This window comes from Elaeis guineensis, chromosome 7, assembly GCF_000442705.2.
Source record: "Elaeis guineensis isolate ETL-2024a chromosome 7, EG11, whole genome shotgun sequence".
Classification (NCBI taxonomy): Eukaryota; Viridiplantae; Streptophyta; class Magnoliopsida; order Arecales; family Arecaceae; genus Elaeis; species Elaeis guineensis.
This window is the reverse complement of record NC_025999.2, coordinates 7138228-7151904: the sequence shown is the minus strand read 5'-3', so window position 1 is coordinate 7151904 and position 13677 is coordinate 7138228.

Genomic DNA, 13677 nt, shown 5'->3' with positions numbered 1-13677 from the left:
TCGCCACCTTGGAAAGGGATTTTTATGCTTTCTCCCATTGTTTGGCATGGTTGGAGCGTGCCCTAGCACTCCACCGTTCTTCCCAAATCCACCTCTTTTCTCCACCAAAATCCCTCTTCTCTCTCTTGTGATCCCTCCTCCACTCATTCACTTGTTCCTCCAAGTCTCCTTGCCTGCTACTGTAGTGAATATGACTCCGAAGATGAAGCTTCCCCAAAGAAGAAAGTCAGTCCGTGAGCTTGAAGAAAATATCCGAAAGAAAAGGCAAGCTGCTCAGTCTTCCACTGCTCCCACTCCAGCTTCAGTATCTGCTCAAGGTCCCCCTCAATCCTCCCTAAGCCCCAGTAAGAATCCTCTATCTGATAGAAAAGTTGAAACCGGGAAGAATATAGATTTTCGGTTCTTTGAAAAAGAGGGTTTTATATTTGCCACCAAGATTAAAAACCAAGGATGGGGTTTCTACTGCTCCCTTAAGGAAGTCACCTATGTTGACCTAGTTAGAGAATTCTACCAGAATCTACATTATGGAAATGGGTCAGTGACTTCAACAGTCAAGGGTATTGATATTTGCTTGGATTCTAGTATATTGGGAGAAATACTTCATTTGCCTAGTGAAGGTTACTCTTATATGGAACTCCCAGTAAAAGAAGAGGGGATCAGGGGGAACTTATTCAAGGAGTTTAAATAAATTGGAAGCAAAGATTTTGTCTATTGAGATGAGGATCCTACATCAGATGGTAACGAAGCTCTTCTTTCCTAGGAGTGGTAGGCATGATTTACTTTCCAGCAGAGATGTATGTATCATGTTTCATGTCATCACTCAGACCCCCCTGAACCTCCCTGCACTTATGATAGAGGCCATGAGAGAGACTTTGAACAGATCCAAGGCACACTTGCCTTTTGGTATGGCCCTTACTCGAGTATTTAGGAGGTTTGGAGTTAGCTGTGAGGGGGAGGCATCTACTAAGCTCTCTCATGTGGACACTTTCAACCAACACACCCTGCACCGAATGGGATTTACAAAGACTGATGGTGGTTGGATCAAGGGATCTGAGGAGAGAGCTGGGGAGAGAACTGAAGATAGAGCTGAAGACAGAGTTGAAGACAGAGTAGAAGAAGAAGGTCCATCATCTCCTATCCATGACTTCAGGGCAGCATCACCAAATATCCAGTTCATTCCTGATACAGAGGCTGGCCCTTCAGAGTTTACTAGGATGCCCACACCAGTGTATCAGCCAGAGAGCAGAGCACCTCAATCAGAGTTCAGACTGGCTGACGATCAGATCGAGCAGATATCACAGCGTGTGGCCTCTTTGCTATCTAGTCAGTGGAGCAGTACTACTTTTGCACCAGGAGCCACTTCTTCTGATCAGATCATGACTCCCCACATCTCCACTGTGTTTCAGATGATATCAGATCAGTCCATCCGGATTCAGCAGCTTGAGGACACTGTCTGGAGACTGACTGGCAGAGTTCTTGACTTGCAGGGGCAAGTCCTTGCTTTGGCCCATCCTCAGCCACAGGAGTCCACTATTGAGGTCACAGACCTCACTGCAGAGGCTGGCAGGCTCAGAGGAGCATTGGAGGGTGGATATGAGTTACTGAGGAGAGAAATCCGAGGATCGAGTGAGCATGCATCCACTCAGTTCACTGCTCTACTTCAGTCTGTTTCCAGAGCACTGAACGTACTTGATTCCATCAGACTCACCCTTTCTGTTCAGTCCTTAGCCTCTCAGTGTTCTCAGCCACCCAGTTCATCTCGCTCTCCTGCTCATGCCAGAGGCAGACGGGGTAGAGGACGCACTTCTGATCAAGATCCATCAGCTCCTCATCCCATATCTGATGACTCCGATTCTTGACTTCTCATGATCATTACTAGATCCTAGGTGTTAGTGTCTTGTTCTAGGATCTGTATTTTGGGACCATGTATTGACAATTAGCTGGTTGACTTTTCTATTATGAACTATGTATTGAAACAATTATGGTTTTATGGTATCATCTTTTACTTATATTTCTACCTTTTGTAATGATGTCGATCATATTTTGGTTATATATATTCTCCTTGTTGAAATATTGTCTTCTCTTTGTTGTTGTTTGCTGTTAATAATTGCTGTATTAAGGGGGAGCAAACATCTGTGATAAACTCTAAAGGGGGAGAAATTAAAGAATGTTTCAGAAAAAGGAGGAGTTTACCATGTTTGATGATGTCAAAAAGGGAGAGAAATTAAACAAAAAAAAAAATTCATCAAAAGCAAAACCATAAATTATGAGCAATTAAAGAAAAAGCAATCCATCAAAAGCAAAACCATAAATTATGAGCAATTAAAGAAAAAGCAATCCATCAAAAGCAAAACCATAAATTATGAGCAATTAAAGAAAAAGCAACCCATCAAAAGCAAAATTACAAATTATGAGAAATTAATGAATGAATTGGAGAATTTAAAGAACAATATCAAAAGTACAATGCTAAGTACAATGCAAATAAGTAACTTTTAAATTACTTCTTTACATATGTTCTGATTTGCTTTAAAAATTTAAATATGCTCTGATATACTTCAAAATTCCAACTTGCTCTGATACATCTTTTGAAATTTTATTTACCTTGATACATCTTAAGAAATTCAACTTGCCTTGATACATCTTAAGAAATTTAACTTACTCTGATACATCTTAAAATTTTTAACTTGCTCTGATACATTGTAAAATTTTTTTCTGATAACATTGTAAAATTATTTTTCTTGCTCTGATACATTGCAAAATTTATTTTTCTCTTGCTCTGATACATCTTAAACTCAAAATGATCTAATACACTTTCCAAATCAACTCTTAAACATGCTTTGGCACACAATTATTTTTTTTGCTCTGATGCTAAAACTAAAATCAAATGAGAATGAGCAAATTTTCAAAATACAGCTTGATCTGATAACAAAAATAAGTTTTCTGCTCTAACACCAAAATCACATAATCCAATGAGCATATCTTCAAATCTTTAAGCAAATGGGCAAACTATTCTTGCATATGACCATTTATACCACATGCCAAAAGATTCATACTCTTTTCAAGCATATAAATCTATAATGCATTCACATAAATGCTTTTGTTCAAGTGTTTTGTCATCATCAAAAAGGGAGAGATTGTTGCTCCTAGATTGATTTTGATGATTACAAAGCAGATTGAAGGGATACAAATATCTTTATTTGAAAAAGTCTTTATGCTCTTCAGGGGCAAAATCATAATTTTACTAAAATCCTGATTTGATAGTATCATTTGGTAGAACAAATGATTTATAATCTATTGGTGAAAATTTCATTATTTTTGGTCTTATATTTTTGAAGTTATGAATGTTTGAAGTGCATGAGTCGACTCATGAGTCAACTCATGGCACAATGAGCTGCTTGGCACGCTAAAATTTCCCTTGGCACGCTGGTTTTTTGGCTTGGCACGACCTGTGAGTCGACTCATGAGTCGACCCACAAGGCATGAGTCGACTCATGAGTCGACTTCTGCTGTTTTGGGCCAAAATATCCAGAAACCCAAATCTCTGATTTTTGCAACAGAGGTCGACTCATGAGTCGACCCCTGAAGCATGAGTCGACTCATGAGTCGACCCCTGCGACGGAAATTGTCCGCAACGGCTAGTTTTTTGCCCATTTTAGTTGCCTTTAATGCTCACGTTAAATGCTCTAACGGCTCTTTTTCTGCCTAAAATATTTTTCCTTGTTTCTTAAAGCTATAAAAGGTTTCAAAAAGTGAAAAACAAAAAGGGGATCTACAATATACACAAGAGACATACAAGAGATTTTGAAAGAGAAAAGCAAGAGCGTTCAAAAGGGCATTCAAGAGCATTCAAAGAGAGGGTTTTTCAAGCCAACTTTTCAACCCTGATCAAGAGCTCTTTCAAAGCCTTCAAGAAGTCTTCAATCAAAGCTCACCTATTCCTCAAGCGTTCATTCAACTCTTCATCCATCTTGAGGAAATAAAAAGAAAGGGGATTCTTCATTTGAGTAAAGTACATTTAATGTTATATTCGCTCATTTAAGGAGCTATTCTTGTACTTATTTATGCTCTAAACTGTCTTACTCTTTGTGAGTAATTGTTCTTGTTTTTGGAGGGTTTCCAAAATAAGGGAAGGTTGATCCGAACCTGAAATCGGAGTGTATTGGGTTGGCTTGTACCCGAAAAACAAGTGGACTAGCTTGGGATAGCTAGTGTCGGAGTTTCCGACGTTTGTATTCGGGTTGAATACAAGTATAGTGGATTGGAATTCCCAAGTAGGAGCTTGGGGAGTGGATGTAGGTGCAAGGTTGGCATCGAACCACTATAAATCCTTGTGTTTGTGGTGTGCTTTATTGTTTCTCTTTATTTCTTTATTATATCCTTGCATTCTTGCTTTAGGTAATTAATCTTGAACTAAAGCATTTCTCCTCATTCATCAAGCTTTTAACAAATACTTTTCATAAGTAATTAGTTAAGCTTAAATTTTTTAAAACCCAATTCACCCCCCCCTCTTGGGTTGCATAGCTGGGCAACACTTGGGCCTGTAAACCTTTGGTAGCCCAACAACAAAAAAAAAAAAAAAATTATAGAAGAAGGAAGACTCCTAATCGGAGTCTTTTTCCTTCCCGTTTCTGATGAAATCGGACTCGAAGAGTCCGACTAGGGTAGGAAACCTTCACTATAAAGACCCCCCTTCCTCCCTTAGGATCTTTCAACAAAAAAATTTCAAAGAAATTTGAGGGATTTGTGGGATTTTCTCAAAGGAAGCACCGTGAGCGTTGATCGGAAGAGAAGGGCCGTCGGAGCTGTTTTTGGCCGCCAGAACAAGGTATGTTCCTTCTCCCTTCTTTTCGAATCGATTCTCCGACCATCGGTGTGCTTGGAAGCCGGCGAGGTGCCGGTTCGGGCTCAAACAGGGACACCCCTGTTTGCATTGATTTTCTCCTTCCATCGCCGGCAGCAAGGAGGGGTGGGGCTGCCACCGGGACGGTGGCCTCACTGTCGTTGAGGTTGCCGAGGAGAGTGGCCGGTGATGGCCTACCTGGTCGGATGAGGGGGGAGGTGCTCGGGAAGAGCTCGGGTCCCCTGTTTTTTTATCATGGGGAAGAGAAGAAGAAGCCTCTTCTCTCTTCTCTAAATAAAAATTAAATTATATATATATATAATATATAATAAATAAATAAATAAATAAATAAATAAATAAAAAAAGAGAGGGACATAGGTAAGAGTTTTGATAAACCTCAATATCTAATTTTTTTTAAAAAAAATAATTTGCTTAAATTAATTTATTTGATAGGAGAACAGTCCAACGACTAGGGGGACATCGAGTAGGGTTTTGATTTTCAGACTATAAGGTTGTGAATTTGATTTCTCATTGATCGAGGTAAGAATTCTGTACATGATCATCACTATATATATGCTATTTATTTGTTGGTCTTATCTGTTAAGTTTGCAATATTGAATTTATAATCGATGAGTTTTCTATGTTCGAGACATTGATATATAGCTTATATGAAATTTTTTTTTATATGAGTATATTATGAAAAGATTTTGTGATTGATGGTATGAGTCTTATGGATATGATTTATCAATTCATCATTCTGTAATTTGAAATAATTTGATAAAATCAAAAATTAAATGAAAAGGATATGGTTTGGACTAGCCTCGACATATGGATCAGTCGGCCAGGAGCTCATGCCTGGGACAGCCCGTCAGGAGCTTATGCCTGGGACAGCCTCTCACGGGCTTTCGTACGTGGGACAGCCGGCTAGGAGCTCATCCTGGGACAGCCTTGAAAGGCTTATATGAAAGAAAAAATTGGATTGAAAAGATATTGAGGTATGGTCTGGGTCAGTCCAAAGCCAAAAAGGGATAAAAGATTGACAAACCGAAAATGTGAAAAGATGCAACATATAATTCAACAATGAATGAAGACTTCACTTGATGATATATGATGATCCATATTATTAAATGTATATTTATGATAATATTTTAGTTATTATATACATATGAGTCTTCATAAATTGTATTGATTTCAGAAATATTATTTTTATCTACTGGCTTGATGTACATGTGCAGTGATTCTTACTGAGCTGGAGAAGCTCATATTTCCTTCTTATTTTTTTTTCAGACTCACAGGATGCTTAGTTTGGATGGTTTGGGCTAGAGCAAATGAGAATTGAAGCCTTAGTAATTCAGTTAGCTTAAATTCTCTGATACCAATGAACATTTGAATAATTGTATTGAACAAGTTTACATTTGATTTGAAGTTGTGACTCGGTTGATTGATTTGGTATTTACTTGGTTATTTAAAATTTTGAAGTGTTAAATTATTAGGCCTTACATGATCCTCAGGGCGCTGCTCTAGGGTTTGTGTGGCCGTGTCACGTGCCCAACTCAGGTGCTGGGTTTGGGTTGTGACAGAGTGGTATCAGAGCCTAGGTTTAGGAATCCTAAGATTCATTTCAGAGAAAGAATATATGGGTAGACTTTTAGATGGAAATTGACTAATATGAGATATTTTTTCTTAAGTTTCTGACTAAAGTGAAACTGTGTAGGTTGTCATGGCACGAGGGATTGAGCGTGGGCGAAATCGGAGACCTACTCGATTTGCGGATGGCTCTAATGCTTGGGAGCCAGCTATGCAACAAGAAAATGCTCCACCCTCATCGGATGATGATGCACCACAACATGAACATCCTACTGAGCCTGCAGAGGTCACTCCCGGGGAAGAAACTCCAGGAGAACCTGAAATTCAATTTGGGGAATAAGTTACTGCAGCTCAGTTAATGCAAGTACTGGTTTAACAACAAGTGGCTGCAAGGGAAGATATGAGGAAGATATTAGAGGTACAGCAAGAACAACAACAGCAGATCATACAACAAATATTTCAGGAGCGACAGTCCCAGCAGCAACAAGGAGCTAAAAACCAGTATGAACATCAAATCAATTTATTAGATTTCAAAAAGTATGCACCATCGACATTCTCAGGGACCTCAAATCCTATGGAAGCTGAAAGCTGGCTAAAAGCAATAGAGAAAATTTTCCATGCTTTGAGATGTCCTGCTTAAGATAAGGTCACTTTTGCCACTTTTATGTTACAAGGTGAGGCAGCCGATTGGTGGGAGATGGAAATTGAAAAGTTGGGACCAAATGATGTACCTTTTACATGGGAAGAATTTAGAAAGGTCTTCTATGAGAAGTATTTTCTCCAGAGTATCCGATTCCAGAAATTTTGAGAGTTCGATCGACTGGTTCAGGGCCACATGACAGTTGCTCAATATGCAGCCAAATTTAAAGAATTATCGAGATATGCCCCTGCATTGATAGCTGAGGAAAATGTTCGAGCCAGAAAATTTGAAAATAGATTAAGAGAGAGAATCCAACAACTAGTGACTGTTTTTGAGCTGCCCACTTATAAAGAAGTTGTAAATAAATGCTTAATAATAGAAAAAGAACTCAATGATGCTCAAGCAGCAAGAGAGAAAAGTATGAAAAAAAGAGGTCGAGCAATTGATTCTCAAGGTCAAAGTATCAAAGCCTTCAAACCAAAAACCCCAAAACCAAGCCAGACTGCCATTGAAAGTAAAGTTCAATCTCAGGGGAGCATTATATGTTATAGATGTGGAGGATCCCATCTTAAACGAGATCGCACATGGCCTGGGGGACAATGTTACAAATGTGGACGAGATGGCCACAAAGCAGTTGTATGCCACAGTGGAGGAGAATCACAGAGACAGCAGATGCCTCAAAATTATCAGAATACCCCCGCAAATCGGGCATCCCAAGATGTACAAAGACAAGATGCGGGACAACAAAAATCAAAGACCCAAGGACGAGTCTATGCACTTACACAACAAGATGCTAATGCTTCTAACTCAGTGGTGACAGGTATTGAACCGATCTCCTAAAAGTTCTTTTATATATATGTCATGAAATATTATATGCTTAGATATATATGGACATATAGCCCTGAATGATAAATGAATATTATGTAAATATCTGACAGGTATGATTAAAATAGCATCCAACGATGTCTATGCTTTATTCGACCCTGGAGCTACCCACTCTTTTATAGCAACTAGTTTTATTAAGAAGACCGATGAGATATCTCCTACACCTTTAGAAAATGATCTTTGTGTCTGCACACCAAGTGGAGAGGTGATCTTGGTTAATTCAATTTGCAAAGATTGTATATTGAGTATTGAAGATAGGAAGATGAAAGCAGACTTATTAGTCTTAGAGATGAAGGACTTTGACCTAATCCTGAGGATGGATTGGTTAGCAGCATATCATGCTATAGTTGATTGCTTCAAAAAGATAATAAGATTTCAAATTTAGATCAGTCAGAGTTTAGTTTCATGAATACTAAATCCTTCTTTCACCAGAAGTTCATCTCAGCTATCCATGCCCAGAAATTTCTTAGAAAAGGATGTGAAGGACTTCTAGCCACTGTATTAGACACTCAAGATAATAAGCTCAAGTTACAGGATATTCCTATCATGAAGGAATTTGCTGATGTTTTTTCAGATGACCTGCCTGGACTACCTCTTGATTGAGAGATTGAGTTTTCTGTTGACTTGATCCCTGGTATGAGTTTAGTTTCTAAAGCCCCTTATCGAATGGCTCCAGCAGAATTGAAGGAATTACAAAAGCAATTACAAGAGCTGTTGGACAAAGATTTATTAGACCTAGTGTATCACCTTGGGGAGCTCCAGTACTTTTTGTGAAGAAGAAAGATGGTAGCCTTCGACTTTGCATAGGCTATCGAGAATTAAACAAGGTAACAGTGCGAAACAAATATCCTTTACCACGAATCGATGATTTGTTTGATCAGTTGCAAGGGGCACAGGTCTTCTCAAAAATTGATCTTCATTCTGGCTACCATCAGTTGAAGATACAGCTGGAGATATATCAAAAACAGCCTTTCGGACTAGATATGGGCATTATAAGTTTTTAGTCATGCCATTTGGTTTGACCAATGCACCGGCAGCCTTTATGGATCTTATGAATCGAGTGTTTGCATCATACTTGGATCGATTTGTAGTTGTATTTATTGATAATATTTTGATTTACTCATAAAGCTCACTCAAGCATGAAGAACAATTGAGGATTGTATGACAAACTCTGAGAAAAAAGAAGCTGTATGCAAAGCTACAAAAATGTAAATTTTGGATGAACAGTGTTACTTTCCTCGGACATGTCATCTCCAAGGATGGTATTTCAGTAGACCCAAGGAAAGTGGAGGCAGTAGTTGATTGGAGCCGACCTACTAATGTATCAGAGGTACGTAGCTTTTTGGGGTTGGCTGGCTACTATCGAAGGTATGTGGAAGGTTTCTCTTGTATTGCCATGCCTCTATCTCGTCTTACACAGAAACAAGTAAAGTTTGAATGGACAAATGAATGCGAGCAAAGCTTTCAAGAGTTAAAAAGATGATTGGTGACTGCTCCAATCTTAACCATTCCATCCGGGACAGAAGGTTTCACTATCTATAGTGATGCTTCTCGTAAAGGTCTCGGTTGTGTTTTGATGCAAAAAGGAAAGGTGATAGCTTATGCCTCTCCATAATTGAAGTCATATGAGTGAAATTATCCTACTCATAACTTAGAATTAGTAGCTATGGTTTTTGCTTTAAAAATATGGAGGCATTATTTATATGGAGAGCATTGCGAGATTTTCACAGATCATAAAAGTTTAAAATATATCTTTACTCAGAAGGAGTTAAATTTGAGACAAAAAGGTGGTTGGAACTATTGAAGGACTATGACTTGACAATAAATTATCATTCCGGGAAGGTGAATGTTGTAGTTGATGCTCTAAGTAGAAAATTTTCTGATGAATTGGCTGCTCTAATTACCTCACAAAAGCCTATATTGCTAGATTTGGAGAAATTAAGAATTGAAATACGACTACATGATTCTCAAGTTCAGCTTGCAAATCTTGTACTACAGCCTACTTTGATTGAAAAGATTAAGGCAGCTCAAAAGGAGGATTCAGAGTTACAAAAGGTCATAGAAGCAGTGGAATCCGGTATACAGATAAAATTTTGGACACATGAGGATGGGTCATTGAGGTTTGATAACAGACTATGTGTTCCCAAGATTCCAGGATTAAGGGACGAGATCTTGGAGGAGGCTCACTGTTCGGCTTACACCATGCATCCTGGAAGCACAAAAATGTATCAAGATTTGAAAAGAAATTTTTGGTGGTTGGTATGAAAAGGGATATCGCATAATTTGTAGCCCAATGTTTGGTATGTCAACAAGTAAAAGCCGAACATCAAAGATCAGCAGGACCATTACAGTCTCTTCTTATTCCTCAATGAAATGGAAGCATATTACTATGGATTTTGTGACTGGGTTACCTAAAACACTTCGAAATAATAATGTTGTATGGGTAATTATTGACCGATTGACAAAATCAGCACATTTTTACCCTTTCGGATTGATCTTTCCTTAGAAAGATTGGCAGGCTTGTATATAGAGCAAATAGTACGACTGCATGGAGTACCAGTTACTATTGTGTCAGATCGAGATAGTAGATTTGTTTCTCAGTTTTGGAAGAGTCTTCATAAAGCCCTTGGTACCAAGTTAAATTTCAGTACAGCTTTTCATCCTCAAACTGACGGACAATCAGAACGAACCATACAGATCCTAGAGGATATGTTAAGGGCTTGTGTTATGGACTTAGGTGGAGCATGGGATAATCACTTATCATTGGTTGAGTTTGCTTATAATAATAGTTACCAAGCAAGCATTCAGATGGCTCCTTTCGAGGCATTATATGGAAGGAAGTGTAGATCGCCCATTTGTTGGGATGAGGTGGGAGAAAGAAAACTGTTGGGACAGAAATAGTGCAACAGACAGTGAAAAAAGTACACATGATCCAGGAACGACTTCGTATAGCTCAGAGCAGGCAAAAGAGCTACGCTGATAATAGAAGAAGGGAGCTGGAATTTCAAGTAGGCGATCATGTTTTTCTAAGAGTTTCTCCTATTAAGGGTGTAATGAGATTTGGAGTTCGTGGTAAGTTGAATCCAAAGTATATTGGTCCTTTTGAAATTTTAGACAGGGTTGGAGAGGTTGCATATCGGTTAGCATTACCGCCGGCTTTATCTGGTGTACATAATGTGTTTCATGTATCAATGTTGAGAAAGTATATTCCAGATCCAAGTCATGTGGTGAGTTATGAACCCTTGCATCTTCAGAAGGATCTGACTTATGAAGAATATCCAGTACGGATTGTTGACAAGAAGGATCAGGTGTTACGGCATCGAAGTATTCCTTATGTGAAGATCCAATGGAGCAATCATAGTGAGAGAGAGGCTACATGGAACTCGAGACAGAAATGAAGATCAAGTATCCACAACTCTTCGAAAACTCAGGTATGTAAATTTTGAGGATGAAATTATTTTAAGGAGGGAGATTGTAACGGCCCAGTTACTTGGGCCTGTAAACCTTTGGCAGCCCAACAAAAAAAAAAAAAATTACAGAAGAAGGAAGACTCCTAATCGGAGTCTTCTTCCTTCCCGTTTTCGATGAAATCGGACTCGAAGAGTTCGGCTAGGGTAGGAAACCTTCACTATAAAGACCCCCCTTCCTCCCTTAGGATCTTTCAACAAAAAAATTTCGAAGAAATTTGAGGGATTTGTGGGATTTTCTCAAAGGAAGCACCGTGAGCGTTGATCGGAAGAGAAGGGAGCCGGAGCTATTTTTGGCTGTCGGAACAAGGTATGTTCCTTCTCCCTTCTTTTCGAATCGATTCTCCAGCTATCGGTGTGCTTGGAAGCCGGCGAGGTGCCGGTTCGGGCTCAAACAGGGACACCCCTGTTTGCATTGATTTTCTCCTTCCATCGTCGGCAGCAAGGAGGGGTGGGGCTGCCACCGGGACGGTGGCCTCGCCGTCGTTGAGGTTGCCGGGGAGGGTGGCCGGAGATGGCCTACCTGGCCGGATGAGGGGGGAGGCACTCGGAAGAGCTCGGGTCCCCTATTTTTTTATCATGGGGAAGAGAAGAAGAAGCCTCTTCTCTCTTCTCTCAATAAAAATTAAATTATATATATATAAATATATATATAATAAATAAATAAATAAATAAATAAAAAGGGGGGACATAGGTAAGAGTTTCGATAAACCTCAATATATAATTTTTTTTAAAAAATTAATTTGCTTAAATTAATTTGTTTGATAGGAGAACAGTCCAACGACCAGGGGGACATCGAGTAGGGTTTTGATTTTCAGACTATAAGGCTGTGAATTTGATTTCTCATTGATCGAGGTAAGAATTCTGTACATGATCATCACTATATATATGCTATTTATTTGTTGTCTTATATGTTAAGTTTGCAATATTGAATTTATAATCGATGAGTTTTCTATGCTCGAGACATTGATATATAGCTTATATGAATTTTTTTTTTATATGAGTATATTATGAAAAGATTTTGTGATTGATGGTATGAGTCTTATGGATATGATTTATCAATTTCATCATTCTGTAATTTGAAATAATTTGATAAAATCAAGAATTAAATGAAAAGAATATGGTTTGGACTAGCCTCGACATATGGATCAGCCGGCCAGGAGCTCATGCCTGGGACAGCCCGTCAGGAGCTTATGCCTGGGACAGCCTCTCACGGGCTTTCGTACGTGGGACAGCCGGCAGGAGCTCATCCTGGGACAGCCTTGAAAGGCTTATATGAAAGAAAAAATTGGATTGGAAAGAGATTGAGGTATGGTCTGGGTCAGTCCAAAGCCAAAAAGGGATAAAAGATTGACAAACCAAAAATGTGAAAAGATGCAACATATAATTCAACAATGAATGAAGACTTCACTTGATGATATATGATGATCCATATTATTAATGCATATTTATGATAATATTTCAGTTATTATATACATATGAGTCTTCATAAATTGTATTGATTTCAGAAATATTATTTTTATCTACTGGCTTGATGTACATGTGCAGTGATTCTTACTGAGCTGGAGAAGCTCATATTTCTTCTTATTTTTTTTTTCAGACTCACAGGATGCTTAGTTTGGATGGTTTGGGCGAGAGCAAATGAGAACTGAAGCCTTAGTAATTCAGTTAGCTTAAATTCTCTGATACCAATGAACATTTGAATAATTGTATTGAATAAGTTTACATTTGATTTGAAGTTGTGACTCGGTTGATTGATTTGGTATTTACTTGGTTATTTAAAATTTTGAAGTGTTAAATTATTAGGCCTTACATGATCCTCAGGGCGCTGCTCTAGGGTTTGTGTGGCCGTGTCACGTGCCCAACTCAGGTGCTGGGTTTGGGTCGTGACATATATATATATATATATATATATATTATATAAAAGAAATACTTTTTTTTTGATACAAAATTTCAAATTGTCAATAAAATATCTTGTCAAAATAGAATAAAATTTTATATAAAAATATGTATACCAAGATAATTTTCTAAGTATTAGATGCATTTAATCAAAAATTGAAATTTTCATTTAAAATATTTATTTCATCTAATCAAGTATATACAATCAAATATACATAATCCATCCACTAGTATATAGTCTTTACAACTATATATATATATATATATATATATAATATATATATATATATAAGAAATACTTTTTTTTTGGTACAGAATTTCAAATTGTCAATAAAATATCTTGTCAAAATAGAATAAAA